At 46.4% G+C, this 19,357-nt stretch overlaps 1 long non-coding RNA gene and 1 other non-coding gene across 2 annotated transcripts in view; one reads left to right on the top strand and one right to left on the bottom strand.

Moving 5' to 3' along the window:
• The window catches only part of LOC124711737, a 1,117,457-nt gene that overhangs the window by 468,671 nt on the left and 629,429 nt on the right, over positions 1–19,357 (top strand). The window lies entirely within an intron of this gene.
• Positions 18,860–18,934, bottom strand: Trnas-cga. Its single transcript has one exon. It is a non-coding gene; the product is annotated as a tRNA-Ser (tRNA).

Raw genomic sequence — 19,357 nt, 5'->3', positions numbered from 1 at the left:
CTGCGTGAAGAGTTTGACAGAGCACTGAAAGACCTGAGTCGAAACAAGGCCCCCGGAGTAGACAACATTCCATGAGAACTACTGACAGCCTTGGGAGAGCCAGTCCTGACAAAACTCTACCATCCGGTGAGCAAGATGTATGAGACAGGCGAAATACCCTCAGACTTCAGGAAGAATATAATAATTCCAGTCCCAAAGAAGGCGGGTGTTGACAGATGTGAAAATTACCGAACTATCAGTTTAATAAGACACAGCTGCAAAATACTAACACGAATTCTTTATAGACGAATGGAAAAACTAGTAGAAGCCGACCTCGGGGAAGATCAGTTTGGATTCCGTAGAAATATTGGAACACGTGAGGCAATACTGACCCTACGACTTATCTTAGAAGAAAGATTAAGGAAAGGCAAACCTACATTTCTAGCATTTGTAGACTTAGAGAAAGCTTTTGACAATGTTGATTGGAATACTCTCTTTCAAATTCTAAAGGTGGCAGGGGTAAAACACAGGGAGCGAAAGGCTATTTACAATTTGTACAGAAACCAGATGACAGTTATAAGAGTCGAGGGGTATGAAAGGAAAGCAATGGTTGGGAAGGGAGTGAGACAGGGCAAAACGAGGATAATGGAATGTAGTCGAATTAAGTCGGGTGATGCTGAGGGAATTAGATTAGGAAATGAGACACTTAAAGTAGTAAAGGACTTTTGCTATTTGGGGAGGAAAATAACTGATGTTGGTCGAAGTAAAGAGGATATAAAATATAGACTGCCAATGGCAAGGAAAGCGTTTCTGAAGAAGAGAAATTTGTTAACATCGAATATAGATTTAAGTGTCAGGAAGTCGTTTCTGAAAGTATTTGTATGGAGTGTAGCCATGCATGGAAGTGAAACATGGACGATAAATAGTTTGGACAAGAAGAGAATAGAAGCTTCCGAAATGTGGTGCTACAGAAGAATGTTGAAGTTTAGGTAGGTAGATCACGTAACTAATGAGGAGGTATTGAATAGGAGTGGGGAGAAGAGAAGTTTGTGGCACAACTTGACTAGAAGAAGGCATCGGTTGGTAGGACATGTTGTGAGGCATCAAGGGATCACAAATTTAGCATTGGAGGGCAGCGTGGGGGGTAAAAATCGAAGAGGGAGACCAAGAGATGAATACACAAAGCAGATTCAGAAGGATGTAGGTTGCAGTAGGTACTGCGAGATGAAGAAGCTTGCACAGGATAGAGTAGCATGGAGAGCTGCATCAAACCAGTCTCAGGACTGAAGACCACAACAACTACAACGTAGTTGAATTGACGGGCTTGAGAATCGAGTAATCGAATTTCAACGGATTTCTTTTAGAACGCATGTGGATCACCTCACACTTTTCGTTATTTAGAGTCAACTGCCACCTGCCACACCATACAGCAATCTTTTCTAAATCGCTTTGCAACTGATACTGGTCTTCGGATGACCTTACTACTAGACGGTAAATTACAGCATCATCTGCGAACAACCTAAGAGAACTGCTCAGATTGTCACCCAGCTCATTTATATAGATCAGGAACAGCAGAGGTCCCAGGATGCTTCCCTGGGGAACATCTGATATCACTTCAGTTTTTCTCGATGATTTGCCGTCTATTACTACGATCTATTACTACGACCTTCCTGACAGGAAGTCACGAATCCAGTCGCACAACTGAGACGATACCCCATAGACCCGCAGCTTGATTAGAAGTCGCTTGTGAGGAACGGTGTCAAAAGGTTTCCGGAAATCTAGAAATACGGAATCAACTTGAGATCCCCTGTCGATAGCGGCCATTACTTCGTGCGAATAAAGAGCTAGCTGCGTTGCACAATAACGATGTTTTCTGAAACCATGCTGATTACGTATCAGTAGATCGTTCCATTCGAGGTGATTCATAGTGTTTGAATACAGTACATGCTCGAAAACCCTACTGCAAACCGACGTCAATGATATAGGTCTGTAGTTCAATGGATTACTCCTACTACCCTTATTAAACACTGGTGCGACCTGCGCAATTTTCCAATCTGTAGGTACAGATCTATCGGTGAGCGAGCGCTTGTATATGATTGCTAAGTAGGGAGCGTCACGTAAACACATTTCTATCTATGTTTACGTATTTAATCAAAGCATTCACATAACTCTGAGATGCGATCTACAATAGTTTTCTGCTTTCTAGCCGGCCGGGGTGGCCGAGCGATTGTAGAGGCTACAGTCTGGAACCGCGCCACCGCTACGGTCGCAGGTTTGAATCCTGCCTCGGGCATGGATGTGTGTGATGTCCTTAGGTTAGTTAGGTTTAAGTAGTTCTAAGTTCTAGGGGACTGATGACCTCAGAATTTAAGTCTCATAGTGCTCAGAGCGATTTGAACCATTGTTGCTGCTTTCTAGTTTCGGAGACAAACCAACGTTTTATCATATTTTGCATGCCGCCACTAATATGTTTTATGGCATAATCCCCTAGCTTAAGTCCTCATTGGCGACGAATGTATTGACTGCACAAAAATAAACGAATACTGATGGTAATGTGTGCTCGCGCGTGCTCAATTGCTGGTGCTCCTTCAAAAAAAGTAGTGTGTCTAAACGCATCACGCCACAATGTGAAAATAATAGTAATGGCCACAGCTACAGCTCTGGAAGAAAAACTTAAAACCCGAATAAGTGGGATTAGGTGTCTCACACCGAGGGTTCGTGCGAACTTCGTTATGCATATAGGCACAGTAGTTCATAAATCGACGATTTTTGCCTGTTATCGATATCTGTACAGAGAAGCTATATGTTTATCCTTTCCTGAGAAAATTGAGTCTTGACAGACCAAAAATATTTTCTCGTGTGATATAATCACAGACCAACAATTTTCGGATTTTTTTCCAATCTAGTACTGTCAGATCTTGCTACTTGACAAATTTCTGCATTCTAGAGTAACGATAAGTACCATACAGGTTTTGATGATTGATTTTCCGAGTATCGAAATATATGACACAAATATTGTGTGCATTGACTGAGAAAGTTAAATTCCCGACACCGCCAAGGGACCATAGGCCCTAGTATGAGACATAAATGGCACCATGAAATGCCTATCCGTTCCTGAGAAAAAAAGTTGTCTTAACAGACACATGGACAGTCAGTCAGATAACACAAGGCGAAAAATTTTCGTGTGTTATAATAGCAAATGAGGAATTTTCGGATTTTTTCCTTTAGTTGTACTGTGAAACCTTGCTTCTTGCCAAATTTCATGCCTCCAGGTCAATGGAAAGTACTGTATACTTTCTGCTGAGTGAATTTGCAGGTATGGGAATATGTAACATAAATGGCCATATCTTTTGAATGCATTGACTTAAAAGGTTTTTTTACACCGCCAAGGGATGTTAGACGTTAATACGTGACATAAATTTCAACGTGATACTTTTGCCTGTCCCTGAGAAAAACGGAGTTTAACAGTCGGACAGACCGACAGACGGACGAACGGATAAGAAACTGATCTTCCAGGCTTCCAACTGTCCCTGTACAGTGTTACTCTTTCATACGAGTGCGAACGTTTTCGAAAGTTTTGCGAATCGTGTTGGGTACCAGCCCGGTATTCACCCAGTGGGATGTGGGCAACCGCCTAAAAACCGCACCCAGGCTAGTCGACACACCGACGCTCGGTCCCCGGCCGGCGCACCTGCCTGAATCCCGGAGGCGGCATGCCGACGCGCAGGACGGGTGTGTAGCTGTAAAGCACTGCGGTGCTGAGCGCAAGTTTTACTGGAGGTCTCGGCCGCACAGTGATGTTGCCGCCGTGTTGAGGCGGTATCCGACTCGCCGTGGAGTGACGTGTCTGCCCAGAAGGGACCTGCGGCGCCGACGGTACCGGCTGCGAGTCGAGTCGAGTCGAGTCGAGTCGAGCCGCAGCCGCCGCGGACAGGTCGATAGGTCGCCGCGGCGGCCGTAAAACCCTTAACGCGGCTGCGGCTGCGGCTCCGGATTGCCACGACCGGTCACTGTGCTCCGAAGAGGGCGGCCATCGCAACGCGCCGCCTGCGCGCTGATTACTCTCCCGCCTGTTTAACGAGCCGTGTGATGGCGCAACGGCCAGCGGGCTGGGATGAAACGTCACGCCCTACATCGCGGTGCATTACGAGGCACACAGTACAGTATAAACCGAGTTGACAAAAGTCACAGCATACCTCCGAACATTGTATCGGACCTCCTTTTTCCCGGCGTACTGCAGCAGCTCGACGCCAGACGGACTCAAGAACTCGTTGCAGGTCCCCTGCAGAAATATTGCGCCATGCTGCCTCTATAGACGCCCATAACTGCGAAAGTATTGCTGGTACAGGATTTTGTGCACCAACTGACCTCTCGATAATGTCCCGTAAATGTACCCGATAATAATAACGAGCGTGTGGCATTGGTGGCCGGGAGACCCCTCGCGGGTCGGTTCGGCCGCCGCTCCAAAAGTTCCTTAACGCCACTACGGCGACTTGCGAGTGAATGAGGATGAATTGATGATGAAAGACACACAACACCCAGTCATCTCGAGGCAGAGAAAATCCCTGACCCCGCCGGGAATCGAACCCGGGACCTCGTGCGCGGGAAGCGAGAACGCTACCGCAAGACCACGAGCCACGGAGAATGTACCCGATGGGTGGGTAAATCATTCGCTATTCGTTCGAAATCTCCAGTATGTTCTTCAAACCAAGCGCGAACAATTGTGAGCCAGTGAAGTGGTGCAGAGTCATATATAAAAAGTCCGTCGTTCTCTGGCAATTTAAAGTCCATGAATGGCTGCATATGGTCTCCAAGTAGCCGAATATAGCCATTTCCAGTCAATTATCGGTTCAGTTGGACGAGGGCACCAGTCCATTGCATGTAATGACAGCGCACACCATTATGGAGCCGCCGCCAGCTTGCAGAGCGCCTTATTGACGACCTGGGTCCTGGCTTCGACGGGTCTGCGCTGCTCTACCATCTGCTCGAAGCCTGCTTAGTTTCCAATGAGCTACTTGAATACATGTAAAGAAACGAATCCCATTCTCCTTCAAGATCCGAAACTACAGAAGGACGTTGGGGTCTGAAGCGAAATCGACATTCTGACTCGTGCCAAAGGCGTTATATTGGACTCAACTCGGGACTTTTGGCAGACCATTCCATTCTGGGAGTGTTGTTAACCACAAATCATTGCCTCACAGATGTCGGCTTCTGACAAGGTGCACTGTCATTCTGACATATAGGGTATGCCCAAATGAAAAGAAGACCTTCGCTGTAACAGCGTTGTATGTAATCCAAGATTATGAATGTTTTTGTCGAGAGGTGGTATGGTGGTATTCCCAGTTGCACAAGCAGAGTTAAGAGTTACGCATCTGACCAGGTCACGGTTTTACAGTTGTCTGGAGTCCAACAGATACGGTCACGATTCCAGGAGACGCGCTGCAGGCGACGACGTGCTGGCAGCAAAGCCAGTCGCGTCTGTCTTCTGCTGCCCGTAGCTCATTAACGTCATATTTCGGGGCCATGTCCTAAGGATGCGTTCATCGAACTGCCCACATTGATTTCTGCGGTAATTTCACGCAGTGTTTCTTGTCTTTTAGCACTGACAACTCCACGCAAACACTGCTGCTCTCGGTCGTCAGGTGAACCCCACCGGCCACTGCGTTGTCCGTGGTGTGACGGAATGCTGTAATTTTGTATTTTGGGCACACTATTGACACTGAGAATCTCGGAATACTGAATTCCCTAACGATTTCCGAAATGGAACATGCCATGCTTCTAGCTCCAACTACCAACCCAAGTTCGGTTGCCGTCTTGCGGCCGTGGCCACGTCGCAAACCTCTCCACGTGAGTCACCTCAGTGCAGACGATAGCTCCGCCAGCCCACTGCCTTTCTACACGTTGTGTACGCAGTACTACCTCCATCTGTATATGTGCATGTCGCTGTCCCATGACTTTCGTCACGTTAGTTTCTATATTCTTTTGCTGTCCGCGAAATACTGTGCTGCATTATCGCTCGCAGTTCGTTTCTCATAAGAACGGATGCGGGCGGCCCAACACCTATGGAAGAGTCACAAGGCAGCCTCGAAGCGGTCTGTCATTCGGTCATAAATCAAGAGATTGCTCAAGACAGCCCCGCTGTGATCCACACTGTGACCGTGAGTTCGATACCAGCGTCCAGCGTGATTGAGGATTCGCGTAATAACATCAGACGAATGCCGAATTAATACTTACCACCCAGCCAGTTCCTTTTCTTTTCCACTCGATTTACGGCAAATTACTTGTAAGTTCAAGTAACAACGGTAGAGGTGGATAGCGACCGTGCACTCACCTCCCCAAAGTCACCCACAGGAGGTAAGTAATTTTAAAACCTGCCGACTGTGCTCACACAACGAGTCTTGCAGTCTTGGACGGTGCGAGCAGTAACAACACTGGCCCTGTCGTCTTGGACCATATCATCACTGTTGGGGAACAAAGCTTGCATCGTGGGATGGATCTGATCAGCTAAAACGATCACATGGTCGTTGGCAGCAGAGCGACCTTGCACACTAATCACATGGCCCATGGAATACGCTACGGCTGCCCAAATCGTCATGTTTCACTCTGGTGATATGGACCCGGGGGCCTCCATAACATGACTGACCCCTCTACGTCCCAAATATTTAGACGAAAGCGTCCCAAATGATGTATTTCTATAAATGGCAGCTTCCTGTGAATTATTCTGAATCAGTGTACTAGTCACCAATTATTTTTATTACTGTTACCATGACAGAGAACACTACAAATGAGATCATTAAGCGGAATTTTGTATTTTGTCAGTAGTTTGACACTTCCAAAGCATGTAGGACTGCGTGAACTATCGGCGGATATTTCGCGCTGCTGCCAGCAAAGTGGTCTTATATAGTTGGCTAACTGATACTTTATCAGTGCCCACTAAGGTCTTTCCGCACTGCTAGCATTACTCTCGCTGGTCTACGACACAGTCGTTGTAGTTCGATCCTCAGTTCGTTGCAGTCGGGAAGTTCTTTCATCTGTTCCTCGTCTGTTGCAGGTTCACTTGGCATGGCAACGTCAATCACCCATACTATCTTCTCGTCCACAGTTGTGATTTCTGATACCTTGCGATGCAGCACTCGTTTTGTTTCAAGTGGAAAGTCCCACAGCATTGTGACATGTTCGTTTCCCCGACTGTTTCTGATTTATGGCCCCACTAGTTCTTTGCCACCAATAGATGGTAATTTCGGAATAATTTCCAGGGGATTATTTGTGCTACAGCGCTGTGCCTCTGCTTGTAGTCAGTCTCAGCCATTATTATTATTATTATTATTATTATTAGTATAATTATTATTAGTATAATAATAAAACATTTCCATTGTTTTATTAACCCTCGCACAGCAGCGCCAATTTCAATATAATGGCTTCAGCGACGCCACCATGCAGATTTGCTGCCATTGTCTTTTCCAAGTTATAAACCGAGCATATATCTACAAAGTGAACGTAATCACAAACGTGGTTGACTGTAGTGGTATTATACTTCACAGTTAATAGTGTCTGAATTGGTACAAAAATTATGTTAGGCCTAAAAATAGAAGAAATATAACATTATTTCGAAATTAGACAATATTTTTACATATAAATATTTAAGTAATTTTAAAACACCAATAAAGCAGGATCTGTGACTAAAGGTCATAGTGTTCACTAATAAGAAGAACAGAATCATTATAATTTCATTGGATTTATATGCGAGAAAACCATCCTATGAACAGAACAGTGCTAATCACTTACTAGTTACATATTTTCTCACGTACAGACATTTTATGTAGAATCGTGGTATTTGGTGTTATTTTCACAATTTTGACATACAGTAGTGGTGTTCGAGTGATCTGCCCATTCAAAACAATAATACGTTCTATATTTTAGAAGTGTAAATTTGTTCTTAGCTCTTCTACAAATCTCACATCTTCCTTCCTTTCTTGCTGACGAAGTTTCTCTTAGTTCTTCGTCTCGTGCCTTATAACTCCTCAAATATGCCTTTACATCCAGTGGCAGTGTCATAGTAGTTGATCTAATAATGAGGTATCATCTGAAGAGCCAAATTCCTCAAGAATGTTCTTCTACAGATTGGTTGAGTTTGATGATTGGCTTTTTTACTGTTGAAGGCACTTATTGCTGCTCTGTTGAGAAACAAAGGCAATGACCACCTCCTTGCCACTCGAGGAATGCCGAATGTGCCACATAACTGATCAACTCTGTCTACTCCTCAGTTCGTCATGTTATAATTTGAAACTATCGCAGGTTTTCCTGGCTCTTCATCCGCAACTCCATCATCGTGCGTTGTTGAAAGTAGTAACACAGTGCTACGCTAGTACTAGTCCTAGTCGAAGGAAAGGGAAATTTTGTCAAAATTCAATGAAGGCACGGTTGGGCGATGAAATCTGGGGCCGCTGGCAGAGTGTGGTAACAGTCAACAGGCAGTGGTCCAGGCAAGGTAAACCTGGCACTCGCGGGCGTGGAGCTGCTATGGCAGTATTGTACGCACAATTTGTTTTGAGTGGACAGAACAACGAGGCAGAAAACTGCAGCGTTACTTTAAGTTATTGCATTGTATGAGGCGGGGCACTAGGCCAGAGCCAAGAGTGGCGATTTGTAAGTAGTTAATGTGTGGGAATCTATCCCTGCCATAGTTTCTGTCTCTCTCTAACAATATGTCAGAAGCGAGGGAAAAACTTGTATAAATAGATGGACAATAGCTTGGGATAGTGTGCGAGGTCAGTCGAGCGTCGGGATGGACCTTTGCTGGTCTTCAGTTATAGGGGCCAGTCTGGCAGCAATGTTATAAACTTGTATTCTGTTCTCTATGTACTTGTTCGAGCTATATTCCGCCTCTGGGGACACAACACTGGGACGGGATAACGGCAGCCTGGAACTTGGTCTGCTTCAAAGAGGCCAGTGACAGTGGTCTCCAGGGGGTCCCAGAGGGCTTCGGTTCCACTCGAGTCCACGGGCCACGTTTGCTGCCCACCTGGTGTACCGGGGTCCGGGCGAGGCGTACGCTGCGGGAGGCGCAGCAGCGCTGCAACAGCGCCAGAAACTGCTGCGGGTGTTGCCATGCGGCAAGCACCACTAGCGGCAAGTTGCGGCACAGCATCGAGTCTGGGAGCAGAGGCAGTCCGAGGGCCACGGGTGACCACTGCACACACCTTCGTCCCGTGGTCGGACAGAGCAGCCCAAATAGGGCAGAGGGCTGCGAGGACCAGGGACTGTAGCAGTCTCTGGAATTGTGGGCAGCAGTGCGGCGAAAGTCTCAACGCATTGGCGTACGGCGACCGGAAGAGCGCAGCCGACTTCCAGTGGGGCGGCTTTGATGGCGGCAGCCGTGGCTCGGCATACCAGGAGTCTGCTGAGCCGGCTGGACTAGCAGGACAGCACGCGGACGGCACGCCGACACGACGCTTCACCCATCGAGTACTGTAAATTATCCGAATAAACGAATGTTACCTAATACCGCTGTATCACTCTGCACCGCCCTTTGATGCTCTTGCAGTTGCTCGGCATCTTGACAAAATAAGGCGTGGACGGTCCCGGATTCAGCGCTGCCATCTGGAGTCCCAGCTTCGACACAACGACCATGCAACAACAGTTTTTTTTTAAGGCCAAAAATGTTAGAACCTACACCACGATGTTGGTGTGATAGAAACAGCTTAGGTCCTTCTCTGTTGTTCTTATGTAGTGTACCAATAGTAGCGGCACCTTTCTGTAGAAGAGATGGTGCTAATGTATAGTTGGTGTACCAAATATCTGTAGTCAGATTTCTATTTGACACTGAAATGGCAATGAAATCATTGAAGATTCAATGGCTGAAAATAATAACAGCGGAAACCGTTCAGAGAGATTGAATCTGCAGTGTATAGGATACATTGTGACTGAAGAAAATTTGTGCCAGAACCGCCTCCAGCAGGGATTTGCTGATTGTAATGAGCAGTCGCCTGAAACAGTCGGCTGTCTGTGAACGCCTCCCAGTGTCACAGGTTCTCTTACACGGGGTTACCTGGGATCAGGGGTGACAGAGTGGCTTCTCGTACCACGAGGCATGTAACTGTGCCAGCGAGGCCTGCAGCCGTGCTCTGGCGGCCTGCCATTTGTAAGGCAGCTGTTCGCGAAATGCAGGGAATCTGAGTTCGAGTGTGTAACACCCTCCTGGTATATTTTGAATATTCTTAATTCAAACAATGTTCTTTGCAGAGGTCAGGCATGAGTAATGGAGGAACACGCTTCATATCAAACCTGCCCCCCCCCCCCCCCTCCAGGGGGCTCACCAGCATGTCTATCCTCTTGCTGTTCTTTTTCCCCTTCCTTGGGGAACATGTCTGGGGTATTATTGGGAATGTTCTACATTCTGTAACTAATGTCTCACCTTGGTTTTCGCTCCCTTTCCCTTTCTTGTTTCCCTTCTCCTCTCGTTCTTCCGCTTCGGCGTTTGAGGATCCTCTTTTTGTCTTCTTCCTCCCTGTGCACTCCTGAAGGCTGGCCCACGTATCTGACACGTAACAGGTGACTAGGTAACACGTAATTCCCAGGCCCGGGTCGACAGGTGGTGTTCGCACGTACCTCCTGCTACAGGCCAGGCCCAGGGAGGGGTGATTTCCTGAGCTGTAACCTTCCCAAATTGCTGATTGGCCCCTCCATTAAGTGTTCGGGAGGTGTGACCTGAAGTGTGAACAGTCAACTAAGGCAGGAACACCCCATTCTGAAGGGGCCCAGAGTTGGAAGGAGCGCGCCATCGGAGACGCTGGCAATCATGGGAGATTTCCTCACGATGAGTCAATCATCTTCCCACTCAACATCTAAAAAACGTAAACGAAATGAGGCTACAGATTCAAATACCCTTCCCACTGCACCACAGTTCCTCATGGTCTCGCATACTGAAGACGGTCAGTCGTTTACCACTGTAAATCCATTTATTATTCAGAAAGGTGTAGATGCAGTTGCTGGCCCTGTGAAATCCAGCTCTCGTTTACAGAATGGCACTTTCCTTTTGGGGATCACTTCTGATTCTCAAGCGTAACAACTGCTTGCTGCCTCGCTTCTGCACGGTCACTCTGTTCGTGTCAAGGCCTGTAGAACTTTGAATTCTTCCTATGGTGTAATTTACACCAGGCTGTTCGACAGTTCTACCAGGGCCGAAATCCAATCTTACCTCTGATCAGGATGTCAGTACCGTCCATCATGTAATGAAAAAGGTAGATTCCTCCGTAGTGCCAACCCGCACTCTCTTTCTCACCTTTGATAGAGTGGTGCTTCCGTCCAAGCTCAAAGCAGGCTATGAAATTACCATCGTCTGGCGATACATTTTGCACCTGATGCGCTGCTACCAGTGTCATCGTTTCAGTCCGCTAGAACATCTTGTCGACACCTGGACAAATCTGTCACCTGTGGTAGGGATGCACACAAAGGTGATTGTCCACCCCGTTGTCTCCGTTGCATCAACTGCAATGGCGGCCATGCCGCCACCTCTCGGGAGTTTCCAGCGTATCTTGATGAGGGGGCTGTTCAAGAGATCTGGGTAAAGTACCTTATCCATTCGCTCGCAAGTTACTGGCTAGTCACAAACTTTGCGCTCTCCCGTCTGGTACCTATAGTTCTGTTCTTGTTACCACTCGCTCGATGAAGGACATGGCCACGCAGACTGCGACCTCCAATTCAGCTCTGAGGTTGTGAAATCGCCCAGTGTCAAGGTAGCATCGCCATCCCCCCATCCAGCTGTGCAACAAGCCATCAAACTCTCGCCTCAAGGGGCGAACCCACCAGCTACACAACCAGTAGGCTGGAAAGGACAGAAGGAGTACTCCCATGAAGACTTCCTCCGTTACTCCAGCCAAACAACACCCGAGTCTTCATCTAACGAGAAAGGCTCGAAGAAGTCCACCGAAGGCAAATGGTCTTCTCATTCCTACCTCGAAAATCCTCTTTGCTGGTGTCGGCACGTGATACCTTCACCTGGCCAGCCTCCATGTCGCCGGTGTGCACTAACAACCGTTTTTCGGCATTGGACTCCACAGATGGACCGCACAAGCAAGCTGATGCTACTGTGGACCCTATGGAGCAGGATCCTCCTGCTTCTGTGCCCAGTAGTAGCACCTCTTCCCCAGCTGCCGCTCCGCAGCCGCCAGGGTGACACCCCTGCGTCTCTTCCTCATCATAACTCTCCTTCAATGGAACATTCGCAGCCTTCGGTCCCACAAAGAGGATTTACGGCTGCTTTTAGCGTCGCAGCGTCCCCTCGTACTCTGTCTTCAGGAAAAGAATTTGCCCCCTCACAAATGCTTTGAGCTTTCACATTTCTTACCGTTTCTTTTTGACCTTCCCTATGAGGTCAGCATTCTCTCTCATGGGAGCGTCAAATGCTGCTCATTCGGGATGAAATTCATAGTCAGCCCATCTTCCTGACTACCAATCTTCAAGCTGCTGCAGTTCGCCTTTTCCTTCTCCACCTGAATTTTTCCGTCTCCCCATCATTCGCTGTCACCAGGGCAGACTTCCTTCAACTTATTGGGCAGCTACCTCCCTCATTTTTGGTACTCGGTGACTTTTATACACATCATCCCCTTTGTGGTTCTCCCAGGACCTGTCATAGGGGTGCCCTCTTGGCTGACCTTCTTAACCAACTTAACCTCTTCTGCCTTAACACTGGAGCACCCACTTTCCTTTGACTCCTCGCACACATATTCCCATTTGGACCTATCCTTTTGCGCTGCCCAGCTTGCCCATCGTCATGAGTGGTTCGTTCTTCCTGACACCTACATTTTCCGTGTGCTATCTGTTTGCTGACTCCTACCCCATCCGCATCCACACCTAAATAGCAGCTTCCTAAGGCTGACTGGCAGCTTTACTCCTCCCTGGCGACCTTCGAAGAACGAGATTTCCCCAGTTGTGATTACCAGGTCGCATATCTCACAAATGTTATCCTTACTGCTGCAGAACGTTCCATCCCCCACACGTCCTCACTACCACGTCGTGTCCCAGTCCCTTGGTGGACTGAGGCATGGTGCGACACCACTCGCGCACGTAGAGGTGCTCTCCGCGTTTTTAACCGCCACCCTACGCTGCCAAAGTGCGTTCATTATAAACAGATGCGTGCAAAGTGTCCTCGCGTTCTTCGGGATAGCAAAAGAGCTAGCTGGATTTCATTCACTAGTTCTTTTAACTTCCACACCTTTCTCTGGCGTGTGGGCCAACCTCCGACGGATCTCTGGAAACCGGATCCATTCCCAAATTTCCGGCCAGACAGTCGCTGACGATGTCGTCGTAGACCCGATTGCTTTCGCCAACACCTTGGATCCCAATTTTGCGGAAGTTTCGAGCTCTTCCCACTATCATCCTTCCTTCCTCCATCGGAAACGAACGGAGGAGGCTCTTGCGATACCCTTCTGTTCTCCGAATCGTGAATGCTACAATGCCGCCTTCACTATGAGGGAGCTAAATCATGCTCTCAGTTAATCCAGATCCTCTGCCCCAGGGCCAGACGCCATCCACATTCAGATGTTGCAGCACCTTTTTCTTGCGGGCAAGCACTTACTGCTTAACATGTACAGCCACATCTGGGCAGAGGGCACATTTCCTGGACGATGGCGTGAAGCCACGGTCGTACCCATACCTAAGCCCAGTAAGGACAAAAGCCTTCCTTCAAGCTACCACCCATCTCTCTCACCAGCTGTGTTTGCAAGGTGATGGGCCATATGATTCATGCCCGGCTGGTACGGTGGCTCGAGTCTCGCAATGTACTAACGACTGCACAGTGTGGATTTCGAGCATGCCGTTCTGCAGTTGACCATCTTTTTTCTTTGTCCACCCATGTCATGAATGGTTTTCTTCGGAAATCCCAGACTGGGGTGCCGATCGAACCACTCTCCTCAGTTTGTACCAGTCCCTTGTCTGTTCGAAACTCGACTATGGGTGCTTTATTTATGCGTCTGCACGCCCATCCCTCTTACGCCGTCTCAACACTATACACCATCGTGTCATCAGTTTGGCCATGGGTGCCTTTTACACCAGCCCGGTTGAGAGTCTGTATGCTGAAGCTGCTGAACTACCACTGTCCTAAAGCCATGACTTTCTCCTCAGCAGATATGCATACCGTTTGTCTGCCACGCTTGGCCACCCCTCCCATGCCTCCTTCTTTGATGATAACTTTGATCGTCAGCATGGGCTCGTCCCTCTTCTCTGTTACCTCCTGGAGTCCGCTTTCGCCACTTGCTACGGCGGCTTCATTTCCCAGTGGGTATAAACCCTTCACCAGCTTGGCTTCGTGAAGCGGCCCCATGTTAACCTTGGCCTTCATTCGCTTCCTAAGCCTCGGTCTATTGCCTCCAGTTTCACGCACGACCTCTGCATGGAACTTCGCGATAGTACCGTTGTATACACTGATGGCTCTCGGACTGACCGTGGGGTCGGGTGTGCCTTCGTCATCGGCACCCGTGCATTTCGATATCGCCTTCCGGCACACTTCTCAATATTCACAGCAGAGCTCCTCACCTTGTATCAGGACACGGAGTACATCCGGCGACACATCCTTTCCATTTGTGTCCTCTGCTCAGACTCACTCAGTGCCCTCCAAAGTCTGTGTGCGCTGTACACTGCTCATCCCTTAGTGCAGCGGGCCCAGGAAGACTGTCATTTGCTCAATCTTGGTGGAGTCAGTGTGATGTTTCTGTGGGTCTCTAGTCATGCCGGTCTGCCAGGAAACAAGGCTGCTCACGCAGCTGCCAGGCTGCAGTCCTCGTACCTCAGCCCACAAGTACCTCTATTCCCTCCAATGATCTTTGCGTCGCCGTCTGTCAGGAGGTGGTGTCCCTTTGGCATCGCCAATGGTCCTTCACGAGAATTAGCTTCTGCTTATTAAGTCTCGAGCCTCTCCCAGCGCCCTAGGCCCTCTCTTTTTCCACGTGCCTGTTTTTAGCTGTCTCCTATTCTGTCCATCGGGACTGACGTATAGTCGTTTCTCCTCTTTGTGTTCGTGTTTTATAGTTTTGATTTGTTGTTCTTTGCGCCCATAAAGCACAACGAAACAAAAATTTCAAACCTGACAACGTTGCGTAAAACGAAAACGCGTCTCTCTTCTTTACGGTTATTAAAGTCATCAGTTCTTCAGTTTAAATGAGAAGGCTGTTCCATCTGCTTCGTTCATTGAATTAGTAACAAACGTCCTAACAATTGCTAGACCCAACCATACCTCTTATTAGCAGCCACACTGTTCTACTTTCACACTGAAGTTTGCCATTCCCGTATTGCTTTTCCAGACTAAACTATCACGCTTTAAAAAGTTCACTGAAGCTTTAGAATTGCTCAAATAATAATATAACCCGCAAACGCACGGTAATGGCTAAGTGAGAATACGATACTGATTTGTCCACTGGTTTCGTATCCGCGAGTGAACCGATTAGTCGCTCGCTGTTGCTATATCATTCGACGGAAAACATCCAAAATCTTACTTTATCAACATCTGCGAATTATCCATATTTTCTAGTACGACGTCACTGCCTACAGCCGTTTGATGCGAAACGTCAGCAATGACTACTGTCACCTCAAATTAAGACATTGTTGCCAACTCTCCATAACGCAATAAGCGAAATGTATCATTAAAAAAAGGCTGAAACAAAGCAAAGTGTATAACTGTGCAATTTTATTTTTTCAATAATTATACCGTGTAAGGTATTTAAGAGGTATCAGTAAGGGACATACTGTTATGTAAGTCGAATTTTATGAAGAATGATTGTATTAGATATTATACACAGACATGCAAAAATGTAATAAACTTTAATATTATTTTGATAGAATTTTTATCTTTGGAATCAAGCTCTTTAAATATAATTTACTCACATTTGCTCGTATCAGGTACATAATTGAAACAACTTCAGGAAATAACGATTCCACAGGATTTTGCATGATATCTTGAATGCGTGCCCGACATTTCATTTTAATTGCTAATAGTCGTAGAGAAAATGTATCAGACACTCAGAAACTTTAAGTTTTCGAAAAACACAAAAGAATAAAAATATAGAGGCGTGCCATGTGCATCTCATTAGAGAAATGATTTCTCAATGCAGGCATACTTCGAATGCAGATATAGCAAGTTGAGATTTCAGGTCTGTGATGTGGATATAAAATAGAAGCCCATTTTTAAGACGTCGATATTTTGACTCAAAAATGTGTTTAAGCAAAGATCTTCATGTCGGCTTCTTTCACGTAACTTTCTTTTCTCACAAAAAAGAAAAAAATGGAAATAATGTTTCTTCTAGGTACTTACAAGACGAACTTCGCAATATCTGCGGCGGCCGGAATGGCCGGACGGTTCTAGGCACTACAGTCTGGAACCGCGCGACCGCTACGGTCGCAGGTTCGATTCCTGCTTCGGGCTTGGATGTGTGTGATGTCCTTAGGTTAGTTAGGTTTAAGTAGTTCTAAGTTCTAGGGGACTAATGACCTCAGAAGTTGAGTCCCATAGTGCTCAGAGCCATTTGAACCATTTTGAAGAAAGTGAAATGTTGACAGAAAATTTTTGCCAGATCGCTATACTAGTAAGGGCCAGTTGTACAGTCCCCGGTTTGCAGCTACTTAATTCTATTCTAGGAATAGCGCGGAAAACGCATTATACGAATACGTAATAACGCCTAACCGGAAAATAAACGCGGGCTAACTAGTGATTATGGCAGGGTTAGCGAAGTTAACCGGAGTATAAGTTCTGACAGTGGCAGATTGTTTGTTAGAACGAGGAAGGAGAAGAAACCGGGACATCACACAAATTATATGGAACGATATGACGATTCCAAATTTGTACAAAAATTTCGTGCTACTACTACTTTCCAGTCTCATGCTTGAGAACTGGAGAATATGAATGAAGTGGGAAATTATTTCCTAACTTGAAAACTTTTTGCTTTTATTAGGCCTAATAGGCATTTGATATAGATACTTCGTGAATTATATTATGTCGTGTTACTCATGTAAAAGAGGTATATAAATATGACAATTTTTGCCAAAACAGTCTCGGTTATTTTCCGTGCTGCAATTTTAGAAAGGCCTATTTCGTTTTGTCTAGCAGACAGCAACAAAATGACGTAATCAAATCGAGAAACCACGCCAGTCTTGGGTACTATTCGTATTAACAGCTTTTTCAATATCAAACAACGACATTTTGATTTTTCATGTACCAGAAGTTTGACAAAGTTTGGTGAGGTATAATAGATTCTTTTGCAGAAAGGAAATCATGCCGTGTAGAGCTGTAGCAAGACTAAAAAAGTGCTAGAACTTTAGGATTGAAGAAATGTGTACTGACTTGCTTGTCTCTTGTCTTAACTATTTTTATGTTTCCTATACTTAATTTTATGTCACACAAAAGAGAAAGTTATTAATTAATAGGCAGTAAAGAGTGCAAATTTTCTGATGAAGAGTTCTTATTTTCCCGTACACAAATAATCTCACCTAGTATTGAGTTTTTTTTAAAAGGGGGGTAAGATGTCAAACCGCCGGACTGGGAGCAGGAGAGACACATCAGGATATTTTAATTTCCACTGCCCTTAATACAGGCTTTGTGGCTTCCATTACAAAATATACATGTTTGAATTCCACAGGGCGAAATACAGTGACGTGCGATAGAAGAATGCTGTGTGAGGAGGCGTTGCACTGCACTTCGGCACCCGAAATAATATGTCTCCCATTTCCTCGAACATGTATGTTTTGTATACCAAACTGTTCAGAAAGATGTGCAGTAGAAAATCACCATATTTTTGGAAAATCGATTTTTTTTAAATTTTTGACATTCGATCTCAAACGCTCGAGGGCTAGGAGGAGGTGGTGGGGGGGGGGGGGGTGAGGGTCGCCACTGTCAGGTTTTTGCCCCGCCTAGGTCAGGGACTGTTAGTAAGTCCAATTTCCACACGAATATTCAGTAGTCAGGGCGTAGAACTATTCGTCAGACACCAATCAATGAAAAAGTCTTTACTTTCGGAAGACATGAAGACTATAAGTGCAAGACAAAATGCTGCAGCTACCACGCAACCTAGCAGTAGACATTTAAATTATGAGCTCTCTCCTCGTTTTGCACCGATCGAATGATGTCTTTGGGAAACGAAGCTGCATGGATACGAGGTATGACATGACCACTAAAGCAGAACAGTGGCCTCAGAATTAAAGTTCATTGTTCTGGGAAAAGAAAGTCTGACGCAATATGCATAACCGCTGGCGGCAATGTGTCACCCAGCGAGACGACTATATGTAGAAGCACAGGTTTGGGCGTTACGATAGAGTTACCAAGATTTATCTGTTTTAACAGCCCACCATATTTCCGCGTTAGTTTAGTATGCTTCCGTAGGGCTACGTAGTGTGCGTACGTATTATTTCTTGCAGGAAACACGGTATCAGTGATACTCCTTTCTCTGACGGATCAGAGAAAAAAGATTACTTCACTGGCTCGTCTTTGCACTGGCTTCTCTGCAGTACGTCTTTGAGTTGTAAGTTATTAGGTGGTGCCTTAGTTGACGAGCAGTTCCTCATTCGAGGTAAACGGCTGTCTCCAGAACGCGTTAGTCTGTGAAGTTTCCCTCGACATGTCCTCCAGTCGCTGGAGACGCCTGTATCGATTCTGATGGGCAGGATTCCACAGCGACGTCACTCGCCTGATCGCCTGTGGGTTGTACCTCTTGAGACGCCACGCACTGGAGAAGTTCGATGTGGTGGGGTTTGATAGGATCAGCAAGTAATGTATCTAAATTTTTTCCAGTCCGTTTCCGGTGTAATTAATAAGACAATCAGGTATTCGCTGAATGAGATTTTTCACTCTGCAGTGGAGAGTGCGCTGATATGAAACTTCCTGGGAGATTAAAACTGTGTGCCGGACCGAGACTCGAACTCGGGACCTTTGCCTTTCGCGGGCAAGCGCTCTACCAACTGAGCTACCCAAGCACGACTCACGCCCCGTCCTCACAGCTTTACTTCTGCTAGTACCTCGTGTGAGGACGGGGCGTGAGTCGTGCTTGGGTAGCTCAGTTGGTAGAGCACTTGCCCGCGAAAGGCAAAGGTCCCGAGTTCGAGTCTCGGTCCGGCACACAGTTTTAATCTCCCAGGAAGTTTCATATCAGCGCACACTCCGCTGCAGAGTGAAAATCTCATTCTGGAATTTCAAATTGCTTTGTCAGAAGAATGCAACATACAAAATTATTGTGTATGGAAGTTAATGGAATACAATAAGCAACACCAGTAACATACAATGTAAAGAACACAATTTACGAAAACATAGAATCAGATGTGGGCTTATATAATGTAGGAATGCTTTTCGCCGAGAAAAGGGCTTCAATATGAATTTTTTTACAGCAGAAATATCCATTTC

The sequence above is a fragment of the Schistocerca piceifrons genome, chromosome 8 (assembly GCF_021461385.2).
Source record: "Schistocerca piceifrons isolate TAMUIC-IGC-003096 chromosome 8, iqSchPice1.1, whole genome shotgun sequence".
NCBI classification, from domain to species: Eukaryota; Metazoa; Arthropoda; class Insecta; order Orthoptera; family Acrididae; genus Schistocerca; species Schistocerca piceifrons.
This window is presented reverse-complemented; position numbering and strand designations above follow the sequence as displayed.